The sequence below is a fragment of the Dermacentor variabilis genome, chromosome 7 (assembly GCF_050947875.1).
Source record: "Dermacentor variabilis isolate Ectoservices chromosome 7, ASM5094787v1, whole genome shotgun sequence".
Classification (NCBI taxonomy): Eukaryota; Metazoa; Arthropoda; class Arachnida; order Ixodida; family Ixodidae; genus Dermacentor; species Dermacentor variabilis.
Genome location: NC_134574.1, coordinates 176514261 through 176530250, shown reverse-complemented (window position 1 = coordinate 176530250; position 15990 = coordinate 176514261). Strand labels below are relative to the sequence as shown.

General features: G+C 50.5%; 1 protein-coding gene across 4 annotated transcripts in view; it reads right to left on the bottom strand.

Moving 5' to 3' along the window:
• The window catches only part of LOC142588529 (uncharacterized), a 506469-nt gene that overhangs the window by 14744 nt on the left and 475735 nt on the right, over window positions 1-15990 (bottom strand). The gene's annotated exons all lie outside the window — the stretch shown is intronic.

Genomic DNA, 15990 nt, shown 5'->3' with positions numbered 1-15990 from the left:
TACTTGCTATACCTGATCATGCTTATTTGTGCAGTGCTGTTGAACAATACATATTGATGCAATGAATATTTACACACTCGAATTATCACGAAACATGGTTGTTTTACAATTCTGCCCTTTGCTTTCTATTGGTGTTAGATTTTGCATAAGCATGCCCCGTATGCAATAGTATTTTGAAGTGTAAGGGTTCAATAAAAGGTGATGAACTAAGTCTAAGTGCAAGAGCTTTTTTTATCACCTATGACTCCCATCGAAATGCGACTTCCATGGCTGGCAAAACAACCCCTCGCCTTGTGTTAGCAGCAGAATGCTATAGCCACAGTGGCAGGTGAACAAATTGAAGAACAATATTTCTGTCGATAATTTTTTTTCTTGCCTGTATGTAAGTAAAGTTTGCAATAACTTTGTCATTGCAAAAAAGCCCAGTTTGTGTTCTTTTATTGAATAAACCACATATTGTGCATAATTGAAATGCAGAAATTTGTTCTAAAATCCTCGGGTTATATATGTTCTTGCAAGTAGCATGGTATTTAATTACTTATAAAGATAGTAATCGCAGCCGATATCGTTATATGGTTTTACACACTAATATATGTGATCACAAACTTATTAGAAACTTACTAGAAACATGTAAGGCATGAATGTTTCTGCACACTTAATCAGCCGTGAACGTGCAAGAACTGCTTGTACTGGCTGACTTCACTGCACAGTTTTGATTTACTTTTCTTCAGCGTGTCGTTTTATACTGTTTTATCCCCACAAGAACAGGCCGTTTGCCTACTTTTCGCATTGTTGCACGAGTTCTATATGATTGTGCAGGAGGGTACGTTGTCGCTGTGCCACTATAGCAAGCAATTTACTTAATCTACTAGCTGTACAGTTAATTACCTTGCAGAGCAAGTGTTCACACAGATGCAGTAAGGATACAAAGTCCGCAACATAGTCAAAGTTTATTGGTTTCTGTGCAAGAAAAAAAAAAATTTTCCAGAGAAGAGGTGCAACTTAACGTGCATGTCATGTTTTATTCAAGCCACGGATTTAATGCTAACGTAGCAAATTCATTACGATAGCCTACACTTTCGCTCTGTCAAATTTAATAAGAGGCAAGATAAGCTTTCAAGATGCATCGGGAAATTCATGCTTGAAAACCGACAAGAAAATGCAACTGAACGGTACCGCGTTCAGCGCAACGTTGAAACTTCGGGTACTTTGCTGTCTTGCCATTTGCCCTTGCCAAGGTTGAAATAATTCAAGCTGCTCCGTAAGCGCGATTTCTGCATGCTACTCAGCAAAAGAAAATTGTGACGACCTCGTCGTCTGCTGGGGATCGAACACCTCCTAGCACTGACAACTCGCAAGGCGTACGAAGCAAACGTGAAAATGCACTTCATTTGCTGTGTAGTGTGTCAACAAACGCATAGAAATCGGAGAATGCAATCTGCGGTACAAGTTTTTTATTCTTTCTTCGCGTACGTACCGAATTCGACGATCCACGTCTCCGCGCATTGCACTTGTCGTGCGAGACGCCATTTTCCAAAATAAACCGGCGAAATAGCTCCGTTGACAGCTCTCCGCGCAATTTCGACGGAAAATCGCAGCGATCGGTGCGACGGTGCGACTGTGCGACCAACCGGTTGGTCGCAGCCGAAAATCGGGGGGTCGGCACTGCGACTGCGATTTTCATCGCAAACGACGGAAATCGCACTTCCGGTGCGACGAAAATCGCATCATGTGAAACAGGCTTTAAACGGTCACGCCGGGTGGCCTTGACGGCAGGCGAAGGCGGCGTAGGTTATCGCTTCCGGCTGGGGCTGTGGTGATTCTGGTTGCACCTCAGGAACTCCAAGGGATCGCTGAACCTCATCATTGACGATTTCGGCGATTGAGGCAACTTGAGGCTGCGACCTCGAGTATAACTTCCGCAGCTCTTCCCGTACGACCGCTCGATAGTCTCACGCAGATGGGTCGGTGGCCAGTGATTGAATTCCTGCGTAGTTTGTAGAGTTTGGGCGGTGGTTTAATTTCCGGTTCCTTATTTCTAGTGTCTTTTTCGAAGCTGGTGGCTTCGCGAAGGTACTCTTCTACGGTCCTCAGTGGGCTTCGTATCATTGCGCCGAAAAGTTTTTCCTTCACACCACGCATGAGTATAGGCGGACTTTTTTCCCTTCTGGCATATCGGGGTCTGCGTGGCGGAAAAGACGGCTCATTTCTTCCGTAAAGATGGAAACGTTCTCGTTAGGTAGCTGCACTCGGGCATCCAGCATAGCTTCGTCCCTTGCGCACGACGCTCGTAAAGGTGGGCAGCAAGCCCCTACAGAACAGGTCCCATGTTGTCAAGGTCGACTCTCGGTTCTCAAACCACGTTCTGGCGCCTTATTCTAAGACAACGAAGACATTGCGTAGCTTGTCATCGCTGTTCCAGTTGTTAAACATAGCGACGCTCTCGTGCGTCTTAAGCCAACTTTCCGGATCTTCGAATGTTGAACCGCGGAAGGTCGGAGACTCCCTGGGCTGCTGTAGCACGATGGGGGACGCCGGGGCTGGATGACTTGGCGACGATCTTCCTGGTCGTCTCAGGCAAAAGTCCGTGGTCGGGCGGCAGTCCTTGCAGCCTGCGGCTACCTCGCTGGTTCTTCGCGACTTTGGTGTTGTCTTCCGCGTTCGGGCATGGATCACGGCTTTGTGGGGGAGTGCGGTACATGAACGCAAAGCACCTCCACCAGATGTCCCGTGGTAGTGACCGTAAGGAACACAGTAGTAATACTGTGAAAGACGAAACTAACTTTCTATGGGCGAACCTGTGCCCACAAAAGCAGGTTACGCTCAAAGAACGGCGACAGCGGCGAACACAGTCCGCGATCGTCGAAATCTGATCAGTGGGTCAAGCGCGTCGGCTTTTATACATCAGTCGTCCAATGTTCCAGAGACCCGCGTGTCTTCTACAAAATTGTACACTATTCACGTCGCGCATACATGCAATCAGATTACACGAGATTCGGTGACAGACATCGGATGGAAACATCGATAACATTCCAGAAACTTCCGATATATGCAGGCGCTTCCTGCGCTGTGCGATAACATTTGTTAGGCGGTGAAACGTGGTCGCCCGATAAAGATAGGCAAGTACATGTGTCAATATGCTTATTGCTGCCAGATCTGGTCGACAGCTACACATAACGTCTCGTCATACATTTCAAAACTGTGCACTGCGCCCAATGCGATTAACGTTCGAGCAATGTAGCGGCACAGTATTTCGCATGTCACATTTATTCAACACTTGTACCGGTCACTCCGAGACATCCGTTATTTCGGCTATGTGCGACACACTTTGGTAAAGTTCCACTCTGCTACTACACTTATGGTCGTCCATGAGCATGGCGGCATGACAACGACTGTATGACGATAGTATAGTAATTACAGCGCGACAACGACGGCATGACAGCAGCGGGATGAAGACGAGTGTGTGATGAGGATGGCACGACGACGACGGTATGACGAAGCTAGAATGACGGCGATGGCACGACCGTGATGACATGACGTCCAAGTTATGACAACGGATGCATGATAGCGACTGTCTGCCTATGAGGTAATGACGCTGACGGCGTGACGTCGCGCCATAATCACGTTTGAATGCAACATCATTATAACAGAATGGCGAAAAAGGAATGACGTGTGCCGATCGACGAAGGTGGTATGACGACGACGGCATGAGGACAATGCGGTGACGTTGCTGTAGTGATGATGATGGTAAAACGGCAGTGTGACGACAACATGACCACGGCTTGGTGAGAGTCGGATCACGAAGTTAGAATGACGCCGACGAAACGACCGCGACGGCATCACGACGACAGTACGACATCAAACGCACGACAACTCTATGAGGCATTGAGAACGCGGGCATAACAACGGTATGAGGCAGAGATGACAACGGTCTATGGTGACAATGGCGGGACGGCGATTGTATTACGAAGCCTGTATGACGACGGTGGTGTGACGAGAGTCGGATGACGAAGCTGGAGTGACGACAGTTGCATGACGACGACGGTGTGAACACGGATGCATGACGGCGACTGTCTGACGGCGGTGGCATGACAATGGCAGCATAACGCGATTGATAACGACAGCATGATAACGACGGGACGACGAAGACCTTATCAAAAGGACGGCACATGACGACAATGCTATGGCGTTACTGAAGTGATGACGATAGTAAAACAACAGCGTGACGACACCATGACGAGAGTACGATGACGAAGTTAGAACAACGATGATAGAACCGTGACGGCATCACACAGGCGATGCGACAACAAATGCATGACGATTGTGTGACGACGATGGCGTGACAACGGAGCATGGCAAGAGACCGATGACGAAGCCGGAGGGACGACGATGGAACGACCACGAACGCATCACGCCGGCTGTGTGACAACGATTGCATGACCACTGTGTGACGACGATGGCGTAAAGGCGACGGAGCATGCCAAGAGACCGATGACGAAGCCGGAGGGACGACGATGAAACGACCACGATGGCATCACGTCGGCGGTGTGACAACGAATGAATGGCGACTGTGTGATGACGATGGCGTGAAGACGACGGCGCATGGCAAGAGACCGATGACGAATGCATGACGACTGTGTGACGATGACGGCGTGAGGACGATGGCGCATGGCAAGAGACCGATGGCGACGATGGAAGGACCACAATGGCGCACGTCGGCTGTGTGACAGCGAATGCATGACAACTGTGTGACGACGATGGCGTGACGACGACGGCGCATTGAAAGAGACCGATGACGAAGCCGGAGGGACAACGATGGAACCACCATGATAGCATCATGTCGGTGGTGTGGCGATTGCATGACGACTGTGTGACGACGATGACGTGACGACGGCGCATGGCAAGATACTGATGACGAAGCCGGAAGGACGACGATGGAACGACCACGATGGCATCACATCGGCGGTGTGACAACGAATGCATGACGACTGTGTGACGACGATGGCGTGAAGACAACGGCGCATGGCAAGAGACCAATGACGAAGCCGGAGGGACGACGATGGAACGACCACGATGGCATCAAGTCCGCAGTGTGACAACGAATGCATGACGACTGTGTGACAACGATGGCGTGACGACGACGGCATGCGGGGAGTCGGATGAGAAAGCCCGAATGAAGACGATGAAACGAGCATGACGGCGTCACAGTCACGAGCCACACAGTGGCCGAAGCTATTAGACAACTTCGGCCACTGGGACGGCATAGAAGGCGTGACGGCGACGGCATGACGAGTCAGATCACGAGGCCGGAATGATGACGATGGAACCACGACGGCATCATGGTCATGAATCCACATTTAGTGGCCCAAGCTAGTAGACAACTTGGGTCGCTGGTATGGCGTAAGAGGCTCTGAAGATATACAGATAGATAGAAAGATAGCCTCAAAACGCCTGAAGTAGGCGTTTTGCTGCCCCTTTTAATACGTCCCCCCATTAAGAAAGCATGTATCTACCAGATCAGAAGAATAGCGCGCGTGAAGGACGCACTACGAATGGGCTCCGGCTCTTGGAACACCTCACAGCTGATCTTTTGTTTCTACATACTTACCGCCACCAGTCGACGGGTCTTAACGAGTGGAATGTTTTGAGAACAAGATCTCCCAGACCCGGTGACACCTTGGCCCTTGGACATTTCGAGGCGAGCAGGCCGCAGCGCTAGGCTTAACTTAGGCGCCGCGATTACGGCGTGGCAGCATCGCTTGCCGCTCATGCACACTGTACTGCTACCATGAAGATGGCTGCCTGAGACCCCCTACCTGCCGCAGCATTGGACGAAACCACACCAGCCGCCGATATGGATCAAGAACCGAGCCAAGACAACGAAGACGGGACTTGGTTTCTCATGGCGCGAAAGCGCAAGAAACAGGTCCAAACAACATCGAGCTTGCCACCCAACACTGAACCTACACAGCAGGGCCACCAACATCTGACATTACGCAATAAGAGCTCGCGGCTGCCCCCGCTACCGATCGACGACTTGAAAGTGGTCTTCCGACCGAGAGATGGACTGAATATCGGTGAGTGGCCGAAGCACTCTATAGTCAGAGCTATAGGCACAGCGGCTTAATTAAATGAGAGGACGTACAACCAGCTAACCATTCCAATACGCCGAGAGCAGAACGCCGCAGTGGTCAGCACACCGGACGAAGAACTAGCGGCAAGACTGCAGCTGATCAAGTCTATATGCCTGGAAAACAAGCAGCACGATGTTCAGGCCTATGTGGCTGCTCCGGATGCCTCCAGCAAAGGAGTAATCTCCGGCATAGAGAAGAACACTACGCCGACAACGCTGATGACAAACATCCGATCCCCTATGGCTCATGTACTGCATGCAAGAATGATGGGAAATTCAGCCACGGCCATCATCACGTTCTCTGGCATTCGGGTTCCCCCGTACATCTGCTATTACGGAGCAGAATATCGGTGCTACATTCATAAACTCCGACAGCAGCTGTGCTGCGTGTGCCTCTCCACGGGTCATCGAGCGGATGTTTCCCCAACCCCGGATAAAGCCCGGTGTGCTGCGTGCGGAACTTCCAACCCCTCCGAAGGACATGATTGCACGCTGAAATGTTTTCATTGTGGTGGTGAGCACCCTACCACTGACTCCCGATGTCCAGTAAGGCAACAAAAACCTTTTAACAAGAGCCACGTGTTCCGAGAGCAGCAGAAAATGGCGGAGCAACAACTCCAGCACGACAAGCCGTTCAGCAAGGTGACGACATTCAACGTTTCGGCACCTACGACTACTGATGCAACCCGTTGTCGTCCCCGCTCGCGACGGGACGACTACGCGCAAATTTTTTCAGCCGCCAGTAAACAAACCAAAAAATTGATTATTCCGGGAGATTTGAATGCATCCCACTCAGCATGGGTGTACCGAACAGAAACTCCGAAAGGCCGCCGTCTAGCTCACGCCATGAGCATTCATCGATTCCCTCTATTGACAGAACCTGACACACCAACCAGAATGGACAACAGCGTAAGCAGGGATACCTGCCCTGACCTTACAATGGTCAAGGGGTTGACTCAATGCTCCTGGAACAACCTAATGAATAATCTGGGCAGTGACCACAGCATTCTAGGCACAGAAGTCCAACTGGTGGCCATACGCACCCCAGAACGTGCAATTAATATAACGAACTGGGACGCTTTCCGGCGCAACAGAACCAAATCTAAAGAACACGACGCGCCATCTCTACACGAGTGGATACAGCAGCTACAAGCAGATTTTAAAGCTGCCACTAAGCAACTTATCGCAACAACAGAGACCGGATGTGAACAGGCATCTGCTCCATCTCTGGGATGCTCGAAGAGGCCTGACCAAACGACAAACGATGGAAGAGGCAACGGCACAACCATAAGCTGAAACAAAGAATCGCCCGGATCACAGCAGAAGCTAAAGAATACGCCACCAGCCTCACTAAAAGCAATTGGTACAACCTCTGCGACCGCCTTAATGGCACACTATGTACTTCCAAAACGTGGTCCCTCCTCAGAGCAATACTCAACCCAACGCACACAACCAACACCATCCGCACTATCATCCGCAAAGAACAAATGGATGATGACGCTCTCCTCCAAACACTGCAACAGAGATACATTGCTACAGGTTACCGATCGGAGTACAAAGACTATCCACACGAGGAAGAAACCCAATTGGACGGCGATATTACAGAGACAGAAGTGAGGGCAGCCCTACACGACATAAGACGTAACACGGCGCCCGGAGTAGACGGCATTCACTATGGACTGCTACGCAACCTCGACGATTAGGCCATACGGCAACTCACAGCACATTACAATGACAATGGGAAAAGCGGAAGGCTTCCACAGGAATAACGAGACGCCCCAATATTACCTTAATTCTGAAACCCGGAAAACCGCTGTCCCTCCAAAATCTCAGACCCATTTCCCTGACTTCGTGTATTGGCAAACTGTTCGAGCATGTAGTTCTAATGCGCCTCCAGCGTCACCTTACCTTATTCGGCTATCGACCAGGTCTGTCTACGCAGCACATAATTCTACAACTTAAGGAGGAAGTTGTGGATAGTCCGAGTAAGGTTCAAACAAGAGCCATTCTGGCGTTGGACCTCAAGGGAGCCTTCGATAACGTCTCACATGACCTCATTCTAAACAATCCTGCATCTTCCCGATGCTGAAAACGCATCTATGATTATGTCCGAGCCTTTTTATCTGACCGCACAGCCGCAATCGGCCTAGGTAATATTCGGTCGGATATCATAAAGCTTTCCGGAAGAGGGACTCCCCAGGGTTCGTTTCTCGCCCTGGTTCGCCCTGGCTCGACTCTTTGGCGATGACACATCGAACACACCGGTCCTGTACACCGACGTGGCTCGCTACCTACGGAAACGTGCTTATGTGTAGTCGTATTAGATAGTATAGACGTTCTGACGGCTTCGGCCACAGTCAACACTATGGACAGTGGCACGGCGGATGAGGCTGCTATCGCCCTAGCTATCGTACACACTTCAAGCATGCCGGCACCGGATGGACCCATCGCAGTGGTCACTGATTCGCAGACCACCTGCACAACTTTGGCACAAGGGAGGATGACGCCCTACACATACCGCATCCTTATATCATTACACCCCACAGCATTACACAGGGTGCGTATCGTCAGGGCACCTGGACACGCCTCTCTCCATGGTAATGGAGAGAGGCGTGTCATCTTATTCGGTAACAGGGCGCCATTGGAAGAGCTGTCCAACCCAGACGACGCACCGACAGAAGCACTGAACTACACTGAAACTCTCCAATATTACAGAAATAGCAGGAAACACTTCCCTCCACCACATAATTCTCCTAACCGAGAAGATGCAGTCGCGTAGCGACAGCTTCAAACTAATTCATTTCCCCGCCTCTTTTATCTTCACCAATATCCCTCATACTGGCCCTACTGTGGAGCAAAGCCCACAGTATATCACTGCACCTGGGAATGCCCGCACCCTCAGGGTTACTCCCCTATTCTTTCACCTTCACTTTCCTCCTGGGAGACTGCGCTCGCTAGCGTAGATCCGCAAGAGCAGCGACGGCTGATCCGGCGGGCACGCGGAGTGGCGCGAGCCAATGCGACCCTGAACTACGGGCTCCACCCTACGAGGAAGTCACCCCATCTCATTACAAATAAATGGTTTCTCTCTCTCTCTCTCTCTCTAATAGAGCAGAACACGTTAGTATCACCCATGTATAACATAATAATAGAACAGCTTTGAATACTTACCATATCGTTAATGTACAGTAAGATAGAACAGGTCCTAATACGAATCCTTGATGCACCCCGTAATTAATATACTGAATTTCACAACTACGCCATTTATTGATGCGTACTGCATTTCTTGAGGTGAGGTATCTTTTTACTATTACACATAAGGCAACACCACAGATTCCATAAACAGGGAGATTTTTTTCTAAAAGAACATCCTGTTGTACGCAATCGAAGGGCTTTCTAAAATCAAGCGAGATACCAAGAGTAAGGATTCCGTTTTCTATGTTGTCAAGGATTTGTTCCTTTATTTCGAGCAAAGCGGCTTCCGAAGATTTACTCCTGCAAAAACCGTATTGCTCATTTGCTGTTATATTGTCGCGAAGAGAGCGTACCGCGGCCCTCTTTGCTGTCTTTCGGGGAATTTTGTGGGGTGCTTGACGCGGGGCAAACCATTGTACACAAAAGACCTCGACGGCGCCGCGGACAGTGCTGCCGCGCGGCCGCCGCCCCTGACGTCGCACCTGCACATGTCGCGTCGTCTTCTCACGCTCGGCTGTCAAAGGCCAATTAGTTAAGGTCAGAGTGCTTTTGTGTGCAGAGTGTTGACGCGACCATTTCTTGACCCCTTGAACTCTGTCGCTTATTGGATGATGTCGGCTTGCCTGATTGGTCGGAGTAACGAAGTAGCCCATTGGTGGAGAAAAGTGTCTCTTGGATGCTGGGGAAACTTATTTAAGGAATAGTTTGGGGTAGTTTAGAGTGAGCAAGTAGACAGCAGCAGACGGCGCATCTTCACCAGGGGAGACCAGCCGGTCAGGCAGGCCGACGACGACGGGTATGACATCGTTTTGCTTGTAGATATTTTGTACAGTTTAAACTTAAGGTAAATACCAAGAGAATAAATCTAGTTGTTCAAATGCTACTCTCGTCGTCGTACCTGCGGATTTGGACTTGCCCCTGCCAGAGCTCATCCCCATTCATCTTCCGTCTCCCTGGTGAGTTGATGCGTCAGATATCTCACGGCTGCGTCACTTCGCTACAAAGTGGTGGAGTGTGCTGGGTACCGAAGGCCACGCACTAATATCATGCGCCGTGGCAACAAACCTCAAAAACCTAGCTCTAACAGCTCGACTATAACTGAACCCCCTACTGTTCTCGCTACCATGTCGACCCCTCAAGCTAAACCTTTCGTCGGACCGCCAGTCTTTAGAGGCACACCGGAAGAGTCAATAACCGAGTGGCTGCTTTGCTACGAACACGTAGCCTCCCTCAACAACTGGGATGAAGGGACGAAAGCAAAATTTTTATATTTGGCATTAGATGGCAATGCGAAAAAGTGGCACACCACGCAAATTCTAACGGGTGCCCCTAATACATGGGAAGAGTGGGCGACGCTCTTAAAAACATCCTTCACAAGTCGTCACTCAGTTGAGATCGCATATTTGCGACTCCAAAACCGCACGCAGCTGCCATCAGAGTCCCCTGAACAATACTACTACGATGTTGTGCAGCTGTGCGCCAAAATTAATCCCTCTATGACAGAAGAGGAACGGCTACGGCACCTCATGCGCGGCCTGCGTCCAGACGTGCAGGAGAAGATTATCATGGCTAATCCGGACAATTGCTCAAGTTTCTTGCAAATTCTGCAGCGGATTAATCAGGCTGTTTTGATGACGCGTACATACCAACCAGAAGCGATCGGCACCCACCTCCCTGCCGGACAGCAGTCGTGGTACCCACTCGCCGCGGCACCCTTCGCGGGAGTGACCCCCGCCGGGGTAACAATGCAGCCGCCTCCGGCATGTCTCGCTACCTGCGCTGCGGCAGAACATCTTCGCCCGCGAGAGGCCACCGACCGCGATAGGGACTTAAAGGCGATCGCGGACTCAATAGCCACATTATCGGACCGCCTGAAGGCTATTGAAGAAGACGTACGCCGTCCTCCGGTGCCTTGGCCGGCAAGAAATTCCCGTGCCGACGACGGGCGTCCACGATGCCAGCTATGCCGTCGCATCGGTCACGTCGCGCACCAATGCTGGACGCGGTTTCGAGATGACAGAAACCAACAGAGAGAGCCCAATAATAATCAGGGTCGGCAACCCAACCATTCGGGAAACGAGAACGGCCGGGCCTAGGGAGCCAGTCCGGCCGTCCCGTATGCACTATGTCAGATAGTCAGCTTTTAACAGTACCGATACGAGCAAATGGTACCGACACAAAACTCGTAATTGATACTGGCTCCTCGGTAAATGTCATCTCGTCGCAGTTCGCTGAAAAAATATGTGCTTCATCAAAATCAAGAAAAGATGTCTTCATCAGAGGGATCGGCGGAAGCTTGCTCTCCCCCCAAGGTGAAACTGAAATAACTCTTGATTTCGACTCCACAACTGTTCGCGAGAAGTTTTTGATTGTGAAGGACTGTCCCTACGAGCTATTAGGTGGTCTCCCGTTTTGTCGAGCAGTGCGTCTTTTAATAGATTTCTCCAAGAGTGAGCTCCAACTCAACGGTGAAACTTTTCGGTTGCATGTAAATTCGAGCACCCTGGCACACAATGATGCACTCAGTGCGCGGTGCCACGAGCATATTCGCATTGAACCTCGCACTGAAATCGCTGTCCAAGTAAATGTCGCAAGGGACGGAGTCCATCTCATCGAACCGAACAGCACGCTCAAAAGCGGACTTCACGTTGCTCGTACCGTGACCAAGGTCGTGCATGGGACAGGTGTGATTCGGATCGCTAATCCCACCATGTCGCCAGTAAATTTGCTCAGCGGAACAAAGCTTGGATGGGCTACTTCTATCCACAATGCACAAATGGCAGTCATCGCCCCCGAAGACACGCAAGACTCTCGGGATTTTGACGTGGAGACTGGAGACCACTTACGTCCAGGTGAAAGGGCTGAGTTGCTTTCGCTCATTGACAACTTCCGCCACCTATTCACTGGCGATAACAACCCCATTCAGCAGACGTCTATGGCAGAACACGTTATCGACACAGGCGATTCTCGACCAATTCATCAGCATCCCTACCGTCACTCCCCTTTTGAAAGGAACCTGATTGAGAAGCAAGTAGAGGAAATGCTGCGCGATGGGATAATAAGGGAATCTCGCAGTCCCTGGTCATCACCTGTCGTCCTCGTAAAAAAGCCGAACGGGTCATGGCGTTTTTGTGTCGACTTTCGAAGGGTGAATGAAGTTACGAAGAAAGATGTACATCCACTGCCGCGAATCGATGACATTCTCGACGTGCTACAGGGCTCAAAATACTTCACAACACTTGATCTTACATCGGGCTATTGGCAAGTGAAAATCAAGGAGGAAGATAAGCCGAAGACCGCGTTTGCCTGTGGGCCCGGCTTGTATGAGTTCAATGTTGTTCCCTTTGGTCTGTGTAACGCCCCGGCCACGTTTCAGAGAATGATTAACAAAGTACTCAGTGGTCTGCTTTGGAAGGTATGCTTGGCTTACTTGGACGACATTGTAATTTTCTCTAAGGACATGACCGCTCATTTGCAAGATTTGAAAAGCGTATTCTCGGCCTTGGACGCGGCGAACTTGCGGCTGAAGCCGGAAAAGTGCAGCTTTGCGCGACAGGAGATTAAGTACCTTGGTCACATTCTCACTGGCGAGAACATCCGACCGGACCCAGACAAAGTGGCCGCGATTGAAAAGTTTTCCCCACCAAAAAACAAGAAAGGTGTACAGAGCTTTCTCGGAATCTGCAATTACTATCGGCGATTTATCAAGGATTTTTCTCGTATTTCTCGGCCGCTCACTAACCTCACTAGAAAGGATGTCCCTTTCGTCTGGGATGCAGCTTGCGAAGCGGCTATGCAATCCCTCAAAGAGAAGCTGATCACGGCGCCCATTTTGCGTCAGTTTGAGCCCGGGAAGCCGATAGAGGTGCACACTGATGCCTGTGATTATGGAATTGGTGCTGTACTAGTTCAGAAAATCGGATCCGAAGAGAAAGTAATTGCCTATGCTAGCCGACACCTTAATAAGGCTGAGATGAACTACAGCACAACTGAGAAAGAATGTCTCGCTGTCGTGTACGCGTGCGGACAGTTTCGTCCGTACATTTTTGGGTCTAAGTTCACAGTCGTGACCGACCAAGCTAGCCTGGCCTGGCTAATGAAAGTGAGAAATCCGAATGGTCGCCTTATGAGATGGTCTCTGTTGCTTCAGGAGTTCGACATAACGTTGCGACATCGCCCTGGCCTGAAGAATGGAAATGCGGACACGCTTTCCCGCATTCCTCATGATCCCGCACCAGCAAGCGAAGAAAACCCATTACCGTTGCTCGCGCTGGATCATGTGGACATCAGGGAAAGGCAGAGAGAGGATTCCTGGATGCAAGAAATCATACAGCACCTAGAGCAGCCGAGTGCGCCCGTTGTCAGAAAAACGAAAAGAACGGCACGGAGCTTTCGGCTGGTCGACGGTGTATTGTACAGAAGAGCGACAGGCTTTCAGGAAGATCGCGCAGCACTCGTTGTCCCCAAGTGTTTGAGATCGGAGGTTCTGAGGCACTGCCATGACGACATCACGGCAGGCCACCTCGGTGTCAAGCGCACATGGGAGAAAATTCGCAGCCGCTATTTCTGGCCAAAGATGTTTTGCCACGTCACCAAGTATGTCCTCTCCTGCCCTGACTGTCAGACGAGAAAGCTACCACCCGGAAAGCCGACCGGTTTTCTCCAGCCGATCCCACCTGCAGGTCGCCCTTTCCAACAAGTGGGCATGGATTTTCTTGGCCCTTTCACTAAAAGCAAAGCAGGAAACCGCTACATCCTCGTGGTTACTGACTACCATACGAAATGGGTCGAGGCTGTCGCGTGTACAGCGGCCACCGCTGCAGAAGCTGCTAAAGCCTTCATCGAGCAACTTGTCTTACGCCATGGGGCACCAGAAAAAGTGATAACAGATCGAGGGCAGCATTTTGTCGCCAACCTGACTGAAGAAATTTTCCGACTTATAGGTAGCGAGCATGCCACTACTACAGCGTACCATCCTCAAGCAAACGGCTTGTGCGAGCGCTTCAACCGCACGTTGGCCGATATGCTCAGCATGTACGTTTCTTCGCACCATCGCGACTGGGACGAATTTCTTCCGTACGTGCTCTTTGCATACAATTCGTCTACCCACGAGACCACCGGGTTCACCCCGTTCTTTCTTCTTCACGGACATGAGCCCACACTTCCTATAGATGTAGCGCTAGGCGCGGAACGCGGTTTTGACTGCACACTGGACGCCAGGAAAGTGGCCCTCCGGCTGCAGCGTGCTCGCGAGCTAGTGACCGAACGGGAGAGGCGTCAGCAAGTAAAGAACAAACGTAGTTACGACGCTAAACGACGTAGTGCAGTCTACCATGCGGGGGACTTGGTGTATTTGTGGACTCCCTTCAGAGCTCGGGGAAAGACAACAAAACTCCTTCACCGATACCACGGGCCTTTCCGTCTTGTTAGGCGAATCGGCGAGAACAACTGGGAGGTAGTGGATAGAACTGGCAAAAAACGCGACGTTGTTAATGTTGCGCGCTTAAAACCGTGCCACGTCAGACAGTGCTCGGATAATGACGACGCGGACGACGAGTCTGTTGACGGACATCGAGAGGAAGTGTGTGATCCAAGTGGTGCTGTGCGCGAGTGCGATTTGAATGGTGGTGTGCGCGAGTGCGGTTCGCGTAGTGATTGTGTGTACAAGACAGAGACTTGTGAAAGAGTGCGCGTCGTAGAAGACTCGGACGATGGGACGGAACTTTACTCCGACTGGAAGACATTCCACAACGAGGCCGATCCGAGAACTATCACTGCTTACGACACGGACACTGATGTGTATCACAGCGCAAGCGTATAACCTTCATTGTTATTTTTATTGTGTAGCGCGCGCGAATGAACTTTGTTTCTTGTCTTGTGCATTTTGTTTCCATTTTGTCAAAACTTGTTTGTTTTGTTTTACGTGATGCTAAATCTTCCTTACGGATACTTCAGTTTTTTATATGAATCCCTAATGTGCGCGTTTAACTCCTTGAGCCATGTTTTATTTTGTAGTAATGATTTGTAACGAGTGGGACACTCTTTTTCGTAGGGGGGAGGTGTCGCGAAGAGAGCGTACCGCGGCCCTCTTTGCTGTCTTTCGGGGAATTTTGTGGGGTGCTTGACGCGGGGCAAACCATTGTACACAAAAGACCTCGACGGCGCCGCGGACAGTGCTGCCGCGCGGCCGCCGCCCCTGACGTCGCACCTGCACATGTCGCGTCGTCTTCTCACGCTCGGCTGTCAAAGGCCAATTAGTTAAGTTCAGAGTGCTTTTGTGTGCAGAGTGTTGACGCGACCATTTCTTGACCCCTTGAACTCTGTCGCTTATTGGATGATGTCGGCTTGCCTGATTGGTCGGAGTAACGAAGTAGCCCATTGGTGGAGAAAAGTGTCTCTTGGATGCTGGGGAAACTTATTTAAGGAATAGTTTGGGGTAGTTTAGAGTGAGCAAGTAGACAGCAGCAGACGGCGCATCTTCACCAGGGGAGACCAGCCGGTCAGGCAGGCCGACGACGACGGGTATGACATCGTTTTGCTTGTAGATATTTTGTACAGTTTAAACTTAAGGTAAATACCAAGAGAATAAATCTAGTTGTTCAAATGCTACTCTCGTCGTCGTACCTGCGGATTTGGACTTGCCCCTGCCAGAGCTCATCCCC